A 15883-nucleotide genomic window follows, 5' to 3' on the forward strand; every position below is an offset into this window, starting at 1 on the left:
CCCTGCAGAGAAGGTCTCTCACCCCTGCAGAGAAGGTCTCTCACCTCTACAGAGAAGGTATCTCATCCCTACAAAGGTCTCTCACTCCTGTACAAAGTATAGCTTGATTAAGTTTTTCTTTTTCTTTTCTTTTTTCTTTTCTTTTTTTTTTTTTTTAGACAGGGTTTCTCTGTGTAGTTCTGGCTGTCCTGGAACTTGCTCTGTAGACAAGGCTGGCCTCCAACTCAGAGATCCACCTGCCTCTGCCTCCCAAGTGCTGAGATTAAAGGCTGCACCACCACCACCCAGCTCAAGTTTCTTATGACAAAATTTAACTGAGTATTTATTTTGCACATTTTTTTAAAGGACTGGCAGGATGGCCCAGTGGGTAAAGGCAGTTACTGTGCAAGCCTGGAAACCTTAGTTCAATCCCGAGAACCCAGGTTAAGGTGGAAGGAGCGAACCAACGCCACAAAGTTGACCTCTGACCTCCACACGTCCACCATTGCACTCACTCTACCCACACACACATATAAAAAAGTAAATTAAAGACAATAGATAAAATAAATGTACCCGGATATCTGGAGGTGAAGGTCCTGGTTTCGTGGGCAATACTGTGCCTGTTCTTGATTTTCCAACTGGCACACGAAATTACTATGGCTTTACAGAAAGCAGGTGTGCAGGCTGAGATTTGCCAGAGGCCAGGCCAGATGCCGGGAAGTGCTCCAGGGATGGAGGAGGACTTCAAGAACACCCAAGAGCCCCGCTGGTTTAACCCACTTCCCAGTGGGACCAGCAGCCTCACTTAGAGGAAGGTCCCCACCCCAGCACTCTCTAGTAGAGACGCCTCCCATGTGTTGAAAGGCCTGGCCTCCATCCAGCTGGGGCCAGTGTGACACAATGACGTAACTAAGGAAAAGGCCAGGATGGCAGCCCACAGCGACACTCTAACAGCAGCCATTGTTCTCATCGGAAGGAAGAGAGGAAATGAACTCTACGGACCCGTGGGTCACATCCTGGAACAAGCATGGCATGCACAGCCAGGGATGCACAAGACCAAGAGAAGGCATGTGTGCCTACCTCTTGCCACCCTGTCCCTGCCACCTCAGGGCCCAGCTGGGTCCTTCCAGTCTAGCTACAGGGCACCATTCAGGCTCCGAACAAGCTGCTACCACAGCCTGTAAGAGCTCTTCCACTTAGGGCCTCCCCCCCACCTCTTGGGTCTGCCTCTTACAGCTTCTATGTTCCTCTAACGTTCCTTTTCTACAACTGACCCTTCTGCTCCATGCCAGAGCCGGCTCCTTGATGGGGTCATCTGACGCAACTGCCTGTTTCCAGGCGTAAGGACCACAAGTGAAAAGGGACAAGCCCAAACCATCCATGGTGATGGTGCCGGTGGTGACTGTTGACTCCAGCGTGAGGTCGGGCTCTGTGGCCTCTCCCCATGTCTCTGTCACCCACTTCTGGTCAGGGGCCCAGTGGACCTGCTGGGTTTCTTTCTGGAAGACAATGTCTGTGGGCTCTAAGCCTCTCCTGGAGGGACTGAAGACTCAAGCAGAGATAGGGAGGTTACATCCAGGGAGGGTTCAAAAGACAAGGGAATACATCTGGCCACCAAAACGAAAACCAAACAAAAACCCTGAAGGTTTTACTGGAAGAGTCGACTGGGCCCATGAGGGCCAGCCAGGCCCAGGCTCTGCTCAGAGTGCATGGTCCCTGGGTTAGGAAAGACAGAAGGCACCCAAGCATGTACAGTAGAGGGAACCAGTGGGAAGACAGAGGCCTCAATGGCCACCATGGACCAGCAAGCATCTGGCTTGGCTGAGGGAGGTCTGCATCTGCCTCAGCGATGAAGATCCTTGGGCAGGTCTCAGGGGAGACAGGAGCTGTGCCTACTCTTTGGGGTCACTCTTCTTCCAAAGCTGCCTGGCTGTTTGTCTTCCTGCTGTGGGATGGTCTTTCTGCATACTGTGGATATATGTTGTTCCCATGGGTTAATAAATAAAGCTGCTTTGGCCTATGGAAAGGCAGGATAAAAGCCAGGCAGGAAATCCAAGCAGAGATATAGGGAGACACCATCCAGTCACCCAAGGAGCAAGATGTCCAACAGACTGGTAACACCATGGCCATGTGGCAAAATACAGATTAATAGAAATGAGTTATTTTAAGATGTAAGAGCTAGCTAACAATAAGCCTGAGCCACAGACCAGTTTCCTAAGCCATAGATCAAACAGTTTGTAATTAATATTAAGCCTCTGAATGACTATTTTATAAGCAGCTGTGGGACCACGGGACTGGGCAGGACAGAGAAAGACTTCGGGTTACAGCTCCCCTCCTCACTCTTGGATGGTTTTGGGGAGAAGCTGCTAGATGGGAGCCATGAGCCATCCAGTTCATTCTATAGGACCTAGAATGTCCTCCTTGCTTATTTATGCCAGGTCCCTGCTTCGCCATTCTGGGTCCTCTGTCGCTCCAAAGGCAAAGCAAGCACTGGACTGGCCCCTTCCGACCAGCTGGCATTCAAGACAGTTCTAAATGGAGGTGTGGGAAGCCCAGGTCCTGGTCCAATCTCACTCACACGGCTCCTCTGTGCCTATCTAGTATGTAGACTACAAATTGAATGACCATAGCTCCCCGCTGATCCTGCATGTCCCGTGGATCTTCAACACTTCAGAGAAAGCCCAAACTCCAGAGGACATGTCAGGGTCCCCAGAAGAGGGCCAGCCTGCACTCCAGCTCACTCACCCGACTCTAGTTAGCCAGCATTATCTCCCAGACATGTCACCTTTGTGCCAGTGTGCCTAGGCGCTCCGACACCTTCATTACCCCTGCCCCACTTAACCTCTCTCTCCTGACAGATAAGCGTGAGCGGTGGTGGCGCACGCCTTTAATCCCAGCACTTGGGAAACAGAGGCAGGTGGGTCTCTGTGAGTTCCAGGCCAACCTGATCTACAGAGCAAGTTCCAGGACAGGTTCCAAAACTACACAAAGAAACCCTGTCTCAAAAAAACAAACAAACAAACCACAGATAAGAAGCATGTACTCAAATAAACCTTTCCTTTCTTATCTCTCAAGACCCAGTTTGGGGGCTACCTCTTCCAGAAGCCCTCTTTCCCTCAGCCTTTCTCCTCTGCAACCCCAAACCATGGGATCCTTCACAAAGGGACCATGATACTGCTTTTATTCCTCCATCAAGGGCATGGTACCCATTTCCAGCAGCTGTGTGATAAACATCAAGTTTATCATTAACTTAACAAATCAGTGGACGGATGGGAACAAACAAATGTCTGTGAGCCACCAGCTGGTGTCCCTGAGGCAAGAGACAAACAGATCCCACCTTCCTCTATACATCAGGCTCTGCTCTCCACAAGAAAGGCAGGTGAATCCAGTCTCCTGCTTTCCTCCAAGGACCACCTCCACCCCACTCCTCCCCCGACCAGGAGACCCTTCCTCCAGCACTTCTGGGTCTTAGGAGTGCCAGTGGGTGCTGGACTGCTTCCTCCTGGAAAAATCACCTCCCGGCAGGGTTCCAACAACCAAGCTTGTTTCTAGCCTGTCATGAAAGCTGTCTAGTGATGGGGGGCGGGCTGCCTCCACCTGACCCAGACAACCACAGAGGGAGGAGGAACAGGTCAGAACATCTGAGCAGATCTCAGAGGTCGGCTGCAGGGGCTTCCGGGAGCACACCCAAACACACAGAGCTAACAGCCTGTTGATCCCCACAGGGTATCTCATGATGGGAACGCTGGGGTGCCACCCTCCTGAGCAGCTGATGCCCCTCCTGTCCACCGCATCCCACCCCCATGGCTGCAGGCTGAGGACCTGAGGACCGATCCAGGCATGATCTCGATTTCCTTCCTGCAGCTTTCATATGTGTACACAATGCCCGGGAGTGTATGCCCTCCACACAGGCCACACTTACTTGTGTGCACACCCAGGGCAGTAAAGTGCAGAAGAACACACACATAGGCACACAGTGTTTAGGCAGTTCCTTTCACTGTGTCTTGGTGATAACACTTTGCTGGGCAAATAGGAAATCCCCTCTTTTTTTTTTTTTTTTTAATGATTTTTCCAGACAGGGTTTCTCTGCGTAGCTTTAGAGCCAGTCCTGGAACTCATTCTGTAGACCAGGCTGGCCTCGAACTCACAGAGATCCACCTGCCTCTACCTCCCAAGTGCTAGGATTAAAGCCGTGCATCACCACTGCCCCGATGGAAATCCCCTCTTAAGCATGCTACCATAATCACATTTAACAAGAAATGTAACCCATGGAAGGGTAGGGAAATGCCCTAAGCACTGAGCCAACAGTAGGAACCCTTATACAACATGACAGTCACATGGCTGGTGTCACACTGTGGGGCACAGATCCTCTGACTTCCAACAGGGCACAGGAGGAAAAGTAGGGAAGCCATCTGCCCTATGAGCAATGTGATTCAGTAACACGGTACACTGAACAGTGTCTGCCATTTTCCCTTGGGTACCATAGCCGCCTGGGCGTGGGTCACTGCAACTGCCCAAGTCACACGACGCTGGATCAGAAACAAAATTCAAAGTACAGTTTCTACTAAATGCAGACCTCTTCATAACATTGTCAACTCCAGAAATCCAGTCCATCTATTAGAAACTGGGAACCCTCAGAGCTGGAGAGGTGGCTCAGAAGAGCACTTGCTGCTCTTGAAGAGGATCAGGGTTCAATTTCCAGCACCCACATGGCAGTTCACAACCTTCTACAACAACTCCAGTTCCACGTGACCCAGCCCCTTCTTCTGCCGCGAACACACATACACACCAGGCACACACGGAGTGCACTTAAACAGATGCTGGCAAACACACTCACACGCATAAAGTAAGAATAAATAAATCTCTTTTAAAAACAATAAATTAGCCGGGCGGTGGTGGCGCACGCCTTTAACCCCAGCACTCGGGAGGCAGAGGCAGGCGGATCTCTGTGAGTTCGAGGCCAGCCTGGTCTACCAAGTGAGTTCCAGGAAAGGCGCAAAGCTACACAGAGAAACCCTGTCTCGAAAAACCAAAAAAAAAAAAAAAAAAAAAAAAAAAAAAAAAACAATAAATTAGGGACCCTCCACACTGAAAATCCAGCTCCATGCTCATTAGCATGGCCCTGGCAAGGGAGGTCACTGGCCTCCCTTTCTCATGCTAAGTAGGAACAGCGCTGGCTACATCAATATTTGCTCAGTGGAAAATGAATGAATAGTAAGGGTAACATGATAAAAGCGCCTGTCTGACAGGGGTGATTAATAAACACTGAAAACACGGACAAAAGGAAACGTACTTCCGCTCCTCTCTCTCTCTGTCTCTGGTCCCTTTCCCTTTCCATCCTGCCTGTGACACAATGGCAAAGCCATGCACTGTACAGGGCCACACTTGTACCTCATTCAAATACTGAGCCTCACAGCAGCCATAGCGGGCAGGGAATACAGTGCCCTCTGGCACAGTGAGAAAGCTGAAACCTGGACAGAACATCGCCTCCAAGCTCCAGAAACATAAAGGCTGAGACAAGAACAAAACACTGAACTCGCCCAAGGGTGGAGCTTCAAACGATGCCAATCCAAACCTGCCCAATCCTGTTGGGCTGGCGAAAGGGCAGGTGAGGGAACCTTAGCGGAAGGGTTAGTATTTGTTTGGGATCATGTGAGTAGCCCCATTAAAAATATAGGCACAGATCCATAAGCCCTCCCTGTCTCACACCCAATCCCTGGCCCAGTCACACAGTCACCTGGGTCACAGGCTCCCTGTCACCAGCTTCCAGGTCATCTGTGGGGAGCTGGAGGTGAACCCAGAATCGGAGGCTAGAAAACTGGGAAGAACACATGTGGGAGCAGATGAAAATCAGAGGCACAAGAGAAGATAAGCAGGGAGTTAGAAATGGGGGTGGGGGGGTGGGGGCGCACAACGGGAGGGACACAGGAGGCAGGGGGCGTGGGGGAAACAGGGCGATCATTTACTGAGGCGGAAAACCAGGAGCACTTACAGGCGCACAGGGAGGAGCTGGGGACGGTGGGCAGTCTGGGGTGAAAGCTGGGGCAGTGAGTGGAGAGGAGGGTCAACTTAGGAAGTTAGGGAAACGACAGGAGGCAACCGAGGAGAATGCAGGTCACCGGATGGGAGTTGGGGGCGCCAGGGGATCAAAGGCCACCAGCCGGGAGCACTCGGGGGGGGGGGCGGGGTCAGACAAGAGTTAACGGAGGACGAGTCTCACGGTCGGAGACACGAGGACAGTCCTAAGTGGGGGTCCAGGTGGCGACATCCGAGACCGGGGAACCGAGAAGTTTAGGGAAGGGCCGCCAGGCTCCGCCCCCGCCGCACCGTCACTCACCTCGGCTTACTCAGCACTTCTCGGCCCTCCTACTTCCGCAAACAAACGCGCCGCGACCACGTGACGCCCCCCTACGGCTTCTCCACCAATCCACGGCGCCCGTGCGCCAGGCAGGCTGTGGCCCCGCCCCCAAGCGCGGCCTCACCCGCGGTCCGGCGCCGCCATCTTCTGTAACCGCCCAATGGAAGCCGCGTCTGTTGCCAGAGGGGGCGGTCGGGATTCCCACTGGAGCCAATCCTGCGTGGCTGATGGCGGCCATGTCTGCAGCGGGCGGAAGGTCCTCCTGACGCCAGTTTGGCAGACATCTTGGTGAGGGGCGGGCGGCCGTCCCGGGCTCGCTCTGACCTCCAGCAAGCGGGGCTGGCCCCGAACTTTTCATTCATGACAGCTCGTGGAGATAATTAGAAAGCCACAGGACATAACCGGGAAGAACCTGATTTGATTTTGCCGGGTTCTCCCCACGCCAGGCTGCAAATCAAAATATGGGACTTCCGGTGAGATCGACTCAAGACCAAACAAAAATGTTAATGTTTGCAAGTGCGCACGTGCGTGTGGAAGCCAGGGGTCAACGTTGGATGATTTTTCCAACCACTCTTCACTTTATTTTAATTAATTAATTAATTTTAGGCAGAGTCTCTCGCTGAGCTTAGAGCTCACCCACTGGGCTAGCCACCGAGCCCCAGCAGTCCTCGTCTCCTTCTTCACAGCTTTGAGGTTACAAACACACATTTAGCTTTTTCAGTGGGTGCTGGGGATTGAACTCCAGTCACCATGACAGCTTAGCAAGCACTTTCCAACTGAGCAATCCACTCAGCACCTAAACAAACTGTGAGTGTTCAGTGATAAAATTTTATTTGTTGTCCGGCAACCCTACCTCAAGATGTCAAGGAGCCGGGCGGTGGAGGCGCACGACTTTAATCCCAGCACTTGGGAGGCAGAGGCAGGTGGATCTTTGTGAGTTCGAGGCCAGCCTGGTCTACAGAGCGAGTTCCAGGAAAGGCACAAAGCTACACAGAGAAACCTGTCTCGAAAAACCAAAAAAAAAAAAAAAAAAAGTAAAAAAGTCAAGAAATGCTGTGTGTGGTAATTGCATACTTGTAATACCAACACTTAGATGCTGGAGACTGGAAGATCATGAGTTCAAACTCAACCTCAACTAGTTCAGTGGAAACCTGACACTGTCTCTAAATAAATAAATCAATGTCTGGAAATAGCTTAGCACTTTTAGTCGGGATTTAGTCAAATGACCTCTGTGAAGCTGAGAAGTGACATCTAGGGGTAGGTGACGGTCACTGAGAAGACTCAATCCTCGTGCCTGTCTATAGTGGGATTTCAATAAATGGCAATTAGGATTAATAATGCTGATATTGAGGACTCCGGAGAAAAGCAGGGAGACTGGGTTTGGAGACTCAATAGAGATTACTTATTTTCTCTAATGAGCCTTGAGCCAGAGGGCTAGCTAGATCTCTCAGACTGTTCTCTGTCCAAATGGAAAGTGCAGTTGCTGGTGCTCTTCTAGACCTCCATGGATGCCCAGCTGTGGGGTGGCCAGTGCAACCACTCTTCTATGTTTAGTTAAGAACCTACACAGGTTGCCAGGGGCATTGGCACACACCTGTAATGCTGCCACTTGAGAGGGAAAGGAACAGTTCCACAAATCCAAGGCCAGCCTGGGCTACATAGCAAAACTTTATCTCAAAAGTATAAGTAAGATGTAATGAGTCTTTCTCTGTCCCTCTAGCCAGCTCCCAAATATCAACACAGAGACTTCTTATTAATTATGAAAGCTCAGCCTATAACTTAGGCTTGTTTTTAACTAGCTCTTATATCTTAAATTAATTCATATTTTAAAATCTATGTTCTACCACATGGCTTTTTACCTTTCTTTCATTTTGCACCTCCTGTTTCTTCTCCATGTCTCCTGGCATCTCCCACATGCTTAGATTCCTCCTCCCACTTCCTCTCTCTACCCGGAAGTCCGTCCCACCTATACCTCCTGCCTAGTTATTGGCCATTTAGCTTTTTATTACACCTCACAGCAATACACCGTCACACAGTGTACAAATATCCCATAACAGTAAAAGAATAAATAAAAGAATTTACACAGGTTAGTAAAACCAACTGTAGCTGGGCAGTGGTAGCACACACTTCTAATCCCAGCACTCAGGAGGCAGAGGCAGGCAGGTCTCTGTGAGTTCAAGGCCAGCCTGGTCTACAGAGTGAGTTCCAGGACAGCCAGGGCTACGCAGAGAAACCCTATCTCTAAAAACAAAAATAAATAAATAAAAACAACTATAGTTACTAATAACTGCATAGTGTTTTACTGATTAAAGCATGGGTTCAATACCATCATCTGTGGGTAGTAAAACTGTTCCTTTAAGCTAAGATTGAAATTTTTCTCGAGTTTTAAATTTGATCTGAAAAAAAAAAAGAGATGAAGATTTTCTCCATGAAAACACTTTGCCCTCCATGCCCCCCAAAATGAAGTCAGGGTGATAGCTATCAGGAAGCTTACAAAAGACAGGGTACCCTGCCCGGTACCAGAAAGGTTGACAGGGTAAGTTCCATATAAGCAAGCAGCCACCCTGCGGTTCAGAATGGCAGGCTTGGCAACACCGCCACACAACCGAATCTGAACCATAGCAACGGGCAAGGAGCCTGGGTCAGTGGGGCTGGAGACTCTTAAAGGCGCAACAGAAACATCATCAAAGAGCAGAACTTCAGTGGAAGACGAAGCAACGTGTCCTTCCTGTCCGTGCTTCTGGCTAAGGAATGGCTACATCAAGAGAGGGAATGTGGATCCTTTGGAAGCAGCAAATGAGCACGCCACAGTAGGGAAGGGTGGGGCAGCTCGAGGTGGCTCGCTCCAACTTATTTCTGCAGCATCTTGAATGGGAGATGTCAGGACTGCCAATCAAAGGGCGTCTCCTGGGGCTGGAGAGAGAGCAGAGTCAGTGAGGGCACTTGCTGCTCTTCCAGAGGACCAGAGTTCTGTTCCCCGCACCCACGTCAGGTGGTTCATAACTGTAAGCAGTTCCAGGGGATCCAGCACCCCCTCTTCTGACCTCTGCAAGCACAGCCACACATGTGCACACACATCCTCCACCCACAGACACATAAGCAGAAAATAAAATAAATCTTAAAAAGAAAAAGAAGAACCGAGGCCGTGGTGGAGCACACCTTTAATCCCAGCACCTAGGAGGCAGAGGCAGGCGGATCTCTGTGAGTTCAAGGCCAGCCTGGTCTACAGAGTGAGTTCCAGGACAGCCAGAGCTACACAGAGAAACCCTGTCTCGAAAAAGACAAAACAAAACAAACAAAGAAAAGAAAAGAAATTCTCCTAAGGGCTGTACTCAGCCCTACAGCTACAGGTACCACAGAGTTTCCCAGGAGTCCAGAGAGTCACAGTAGACCACTCCCCTCCCTCAGAGAAGGAGACAGAAATTAACCCTGCATTAATACAGCAAGCTTACACTTAGTGATTCCCCCCTTATGACAACATTGAGGAGTAATGCTATCACCCCCACTTTGTAGACAGAGAAAGTGAAGAAATGAATCCCAGAGCTGCATGTCAGTGAGAGGCAGAAGCAGACCTGTCTTATCTTGTCATCCACCACATGCCAGACAACGTTCTTGGTGCTGACAAAACTGCAGTTGATAAAACCAACCATGTCCAAGTCCTTGTGGTGTTGGCATCCTCGTCGGCAAAGACAGGTGTTCTGGTTTGCTTCTCTGTGGCTGTCATAAAACACTGACCAAAAAGAACTTGGGGGAAAAAAAGGGCTTATTTGGCTTTTATTGGCTTATAGCCCTCAGGCCACACTCCATCACTGAGAGAAGCCAGGACAGGAACCTGCGGACAGGAACTGAGGTAGAGGCCATGGAGGAATGCTGCTTACTGGCTCCCTTGGCCTGCTTTCTTATACAGCCCAGGCCCAGGCCCACTCACAGTGGGCTGGGCCCTCCCACATCAATCATTAATCAAGAAAACTGCCTCCGCAGACTTGCCTACAGGCCAGTCTGATGGAAGCAGTTTCTCAGTTGAGGTTCTCCTCTCCCAAATGACTCCAGCTTTTGTCAAGTTACAAACACCGGTCATCACAACCGGCAACAAGCAAGATGCAGTAGCGAAAGGCAATGTGTTTAAAGTCTTTGCTCAGAGTGTCCTGGGGTCAGCGGCTTCCTGTTAACATGGCAGTGACCGTGGGGCAGGCCACCCTGGGAGTCACCTGCAGCAACCTGAGGAATGTTCTTTAGAGTGGGGGCACACTAGCAACAGGAAAGCGAAGCCGAGTGTGGTAGCATGCACCTTTAGTCCCAGCAAAGGTAAGTGGAACTTGGTGAGTTTGAGGCCAGCCTGGTCTAGATGGCATTCCAGGTCATTCAGTGCTACATACTGAGGCCATGTCTCGAGAGGAGAGAGAGAGAGAGAGAGAGAGAGAGAGAGAGAGAGAGAGAGAGAGAGAGAGAGAGAGAGAGAAAGAGAGAGAGAGAGAGAGGTGGGGGGAGAAGAAGGGACAGTGTATACACACATATGAGTATGACTTCTCAAGGGGGAGCTGTACCCAAGCGTCCTGACATACATGTTTTCCTGTGTATGAGCCTGTGTGTCTGTACAGGCATGCCTGTGCAGGAATGTAGAGGTCAGAGGGCAACCTTTGCTGTCAATCCTTGATTTCTACCTTTACAACACCTCAGGCCTGGAGAGATGGCGCACCTCAGCAGGTAAGGGCTCATACCAAGTGACCAAAGGCTCAAACGTGATTCCCAGCACCCAAGACACACTCCTCACAATCACCTCTAACTCCAGCTCCAGGGGAATCCCACCCTTGTGTCCTCTGCAGGTACCTGTACTCATGTTCTCATACCTACACACAGATAGACACATATACCCATTAAAAAGAACACAAATCCTTTTCTAAAAGATCTCTTTGTCACTTTCCACCAGACTAGCTGGCCTGTGAGTGCTCAAAGAATTCCGGGGCTCCTCCTCAAACCACAGTATAGGAAGGCTGGGATAGACCAGTTTTAAATGATTCAAGGGACCTGAACTCAGTTCCTCATGCCACTGAGGTCTCCCTCTTGATTTGATTCCTTCTTGATTACTGGGATCATAGGATGGCTCTGTAGGACCCTTGGCTAGGCTTGCAACCCCCTAAACTAAAACCATGGGTCAAAGGCTGTGTGAGAGTTTTTGTGAGAGTCCATATTCTGTCATGTACCTTAAGCTTTAAGCAGGATCCATTGCTTTTTCAACAGTATTATTTAAAGTATCTTGTTGGAAGGGAAAGGCATATTGTCTCTGTTATTTATTAAGCAGTGCAATGTTATTCATTAAGCGCTGTTTACCCTGAGAGAAAAGCTACAAGGTACAACAAATCCCACTATAAGAGTTTATTAAGGGAAGGGAACAGAAGGTGGTGCTTAGGCCTATGGGAAGATCATGCAAGAAGAGAGAGGAAGGCTAGGTGGAACCCACTTTTTATAGGTTCCCCCTGCACATGCGCATATGGACTTATGTAGCCATGCCACACATGTGCATAGATTATGTAGGACGGAAGGCCCTGAGATGACAAAACCTCTTGCCTGGCTACTGGACAGCGCATGTGCGGTCATGTAGCTGAGGGAGTGGCCAGGAACCCTAACAGTCTCTGTAGGCAAACATCTCAGCAACCTTTGTAGATTATGCTGGAATTGCTGATCCTCAGGTGACAAGAGATGTCTTCCACATTTTGCCTCTGTTTTCCTAGTCTTTTCATCCTGTCTCAAACAGACCCCACATATAGGCTCTAAGGCTGTGAGCGTGTTGGGAACAGCAGGCTATAAGGGCTGGTTTAATACTTAAGGCAGCATGGAAGTGATGTAGATATCAAGTATGAGTCAACGAAAACATGGCTGACCCCAGATGTGGTGCGTGGGTGGGGGTATGAGTCAGCACAAAATGGCTGACAGCGAATGTCCAGGGAGCCTCAAAGTGAACGGTGATATAATCTGTTATATAATTATTCCTGGCAGAGTGCCTCTTGTGTGATTTTGTATAAACATGCCCTTAAGGTCAGGGCCCTTGTTAGCCCTCCGCTTGGGTCTTGGCCAGCCTGCCTGTGTGTATTTGCTTTTGAGCTCTGTGTGCCTAGCTCTGTGCAGGCCGTGTGCTGGTCTGCGTGTCATGGCACATGCCTTGGTGCCTGCCGACAGTTGCCTGCCTAATGACTTTGACCTGTAGTGAATGAATTGCCTTCTCTGCCTGTGGTTCCTCACAGTCCCTTCAGCCTCTTGATTCCTGGGACTCTCCTCTTTGCCTGGCATGGGGGCATGGACCTCACATCATGCCGTGCACACCTTTAATCCCGGCACTCGGGAGGCAGAGCCAGGCGGATCTCTGTGAGTTCGAGGCCAGCCTGGTCTACAGAGTGAGATCCAGGACAGGCACCAAAACTACACAGAGAAACCCTGTCTCTGAAAAACCAAAGAGAGAGAGAGAGAGAGAGAGAGAGAGAGAGAGAGAGAGAGAGAGAGAGAGAGAAGCAAGCAAAGAGGCCTCTGCAAAGTGAGCCAGAGCGGGTGTGGGGGGAAAGGGGTAGAAGGGATTAGGGGTGCATGAGGGTGACAGGACCCATAAGACATAGAGCAGCTTGAGACTGGTTTTCACTCCCAAGGAATAAAGAGGAAGCCATGGGAGGATTCATAGCAGGAGAGTGGCCGGATTGGATTTACGTTTTAAGTGAGCAGATCTGTTCTGAGAGAATCGGCTGTAAAGGCAAGGCAGAAGCCAGGAGGCTGGGGTGGAGACAGTAGCATCACTGTAGTCCTGGTTGGTATCCAGATAAAAGTTGTGAGGTGAAGGAAGCCATTGTTTGAAGGCTTGGACTCTTCCTGAGGGGAGCTCTGTGAGGTACCCCATGAGCAGGAGTGGGCAATGCCGTCCCACCACCACCTGCTTCTGCAAAGTTTTACCAGACCCAGCCACACCAACTGTTTACGTATGTCTATTCTTTCCAAGGGCAGACTTGAGGAGTCATGTCGAAAAGCCACCTGGCCGACAAAGCCTAAGGTATTTCTAGGTTGGCCCTTGATTGGGGGAAAAACAAAACAAAACAAAAATGACCCTATTTGTTTGTTTTAATAAATTTATTTATTTATTTGTTTGTTTTACATCCCAGCCGAAGTTTCCCCTCCCTCCTCTCCTCCTAGCCCCACCCCCACTCTGTCCCCCACCTCCCACCCCTGATCCACTCCTCTGTTTGTTTAGGAAAGGGCAGGTCTCCCATGAGGATCAACAAGACATGGCCTATCAAGTTGCAGTAAGACTGAGCGTGTCCTTGTGTATGAAGGCTGGGCAAGGTGACCCAGTATGAGGAGCAGGGTCCCAAAAGCCGGTAAAAGAGTTGGAGACAACCGCTGTTCCCGCTGTTAGGAGTCCCACAGGAGGACCAAGTACACAACTGTAACATATATGCAGAAGGCCTAGGTTAGTCCCATGCAGGCTCCCTAGTTGTCAGTTCAGGCTCTGTGAGCCCCCATGAGCCCAGGTTAGTTGATTCTGTGAGTTTTCTTGTGGTAAGATTGACCCTATTCTTAAATCGGGGTTTCAAAGACTAAATATAACTTCGACAGCTGGATTAGGAAAGGAAGAACATTCTAGGTGGCAGGAACCATGGGGGAGGAGAGGTGAGGTCAACATCTTGAAATTACATGGACTGGGATGAAATTACATGGAGTGAGTGTTGCTGGAAGCTGGTGTGTGAGCTCGTGAGCAGACCACGGAGGTCAGCTGGGGTCTAGAGTTCTGGGCTGTGGCTGGGGGCCTCTTCTGAGGCAGTAAGATTTCTTTTGCAGAGAAGCGGTGTGTAAAACCCTTCTCCTGTACGAAAGACGACAGCAGGGGGAGGCCAGAGGCAGCTGTGTGTGGTTAGGCTAATTATGTGGCTTCTGTGGGGCAACTGGGGCTGTGTCCTCCTGCCCTCCTCAGGAAGGAAGCAGCCGCCACATACACTCCCATCCTGAGGGGAAAACCTGACCCTGGTCAGGAAAGGTGGGATTTCCCATGGTGGAGACCCTTGCCCATGTGCTCGGCATGTGACCAGTCAGCTGGCTGGGTTCCCCTTGTTCTGCTGAGATGTAAATCATATTGGTAGTTCTGGACTCCTGAGAGCCAAAGGCTTACAGGCTGAGCAGACACATTCAGGAGCTCATGGCTCCAGATACCAAAACCCAGAGATTTAGAGCTCCAAGTACTCGGCACGTAGAGGGTCTGTTCTGAGTGGCCTAACACTTGGCAGGTGCCACCAGCAGCAGCAGTCAGCATCGACTGGTGTCAAGCTCCCCAGCAAAACGTGTGGAGATGCATGACTTCTAACAGAGATTAGTGTCACAGTTCCTGGTTTTTTTTGTTTGTTTGTTTTTGTTTTGTTGTTTGTTTGTTTGTGAGACTATGAGAGAGGGTTTCTCTATGTTTTCTCCTGGCCATCCTGGAACTTACTCTGTAGACCAGGTTGGCCTCGATCTCAGAAATCCGCCTGAGTGCTTGAATTAAAGGTGCGTGCCACACACACCCCTCCCCACCCAGTGGCTCCTCGGTTCTGAAGGCTTGCCTGTTCCCTGGGACTTTTCTGTGGACCAGAGGGCATGGCCCCTCCTCCTCTTCAACTCTTCACTGCCTTGAATGATCGATCACTCTCTGGGACTCTCCAGTCGCCTCCTTGGGGGTACCCCTGTTGCTGCTGCTGCTGCCGCTGCCTACATCTTCTGTGTGTTCCCAGATCAGCCCACTGTGCACATCGAAACAGTCCCGAGTAGGCAAGGAAAAGCCATCTGAAACCCACCCCGCCCCCCATGCATTTGTTTGTTCTGTGTGTATGTGACCCATGCACGTGAGTGTGTGGGTACACATGTCCATGAGCACACGGTCTGAGGCCAGAGCAGGACATTGGAGGTCATCCTCCACCCTTCTTCAGGCCCATTGCCTTGAGAGACTCCGAGGACATTCCATAGCTTGGACCAGCCAGTGATTCCTCGGGATCTGCCTGCTCCCTCCCACCGATGCTGGGGTACAGACGTGCACTACCATGTTCATGTGAGTACTAGGGATTCGACCTCAGATCCTCCTGATTGCAGAGCAAGCATCTCTGCCCAATGAGCCACCACCCACACACCCCCACACACCCCCACACCCCCACATACCCCCACACACCCCCACACCCTACACACACCCCCACCCCCCCACCCCCACCCCCACACACATCCACACACCCCCACACCCCCCCACACACCCCCACAACCCCACCCCACCCCCCCACCCCCCCACATCCCCCCCACACCCCCACACCCCACCCCCACACACACCCCCACACCCCCACACACACCCCACACCCCACATCCCCCCACACCCCCACGCACACCCACACATACCCACACACACCCCCACAACCCCACACCCCCACACACACCCACACACACACCCACACCCCCACACACAGACACACAGACACAGACACACACACACACACACACACACACACACCCCACACACACACCCCGGAAGCCTGTCAGCGGGCCTGACGGACGAAG

General features: G+C 50.8%; 1 protein-coding gene across 6 annotated transcripts in view; it reads right to left on the reverse strand.

The window, feature by feature from the left end:
- The window catches only part of Pla2g6 (phospholipase A2 group VI), a 42266-nt gene extending 35876 nt beyond the window's left edge, over positions 1 to 6390 (reverse strand). For 2 of the 6 annotated variants that reach the window (XM_028871138.2, XM_028871133.2), the window contains exons 1-2: positions 6200 to 6301; positions 5717 to 5797 (exon numbers count right to left, since the gene is read on the reverse strand). The gene's annotated coding sequence lies outside the window, so the exon portion shown is untranslated. The other 4 variants (XM_028871134.2, XM_028871137.2, XM_028871139.2 and 1 more) reach the window with 4 other exon arrangements.
- Positions 6391 to 15883: the final 9493 nt, after the last annotated feature.

The sequence above is a fragment of the Peromyscus leucopus genome, chromosome 20 (genome assembly GCF_004664715.2).
Source record: "Peromyscus leucopus breed LL Stock chromosome 20, UCI_PerLeu_2.1, whole genome shotgun sequence".
Classification (NCBI taxonomy): Eukaryota; Metazoa; Chordata; class Mammalia; order Rodentia; family Cricetidae; genus Peromyscus; species Peromyscus leucopus.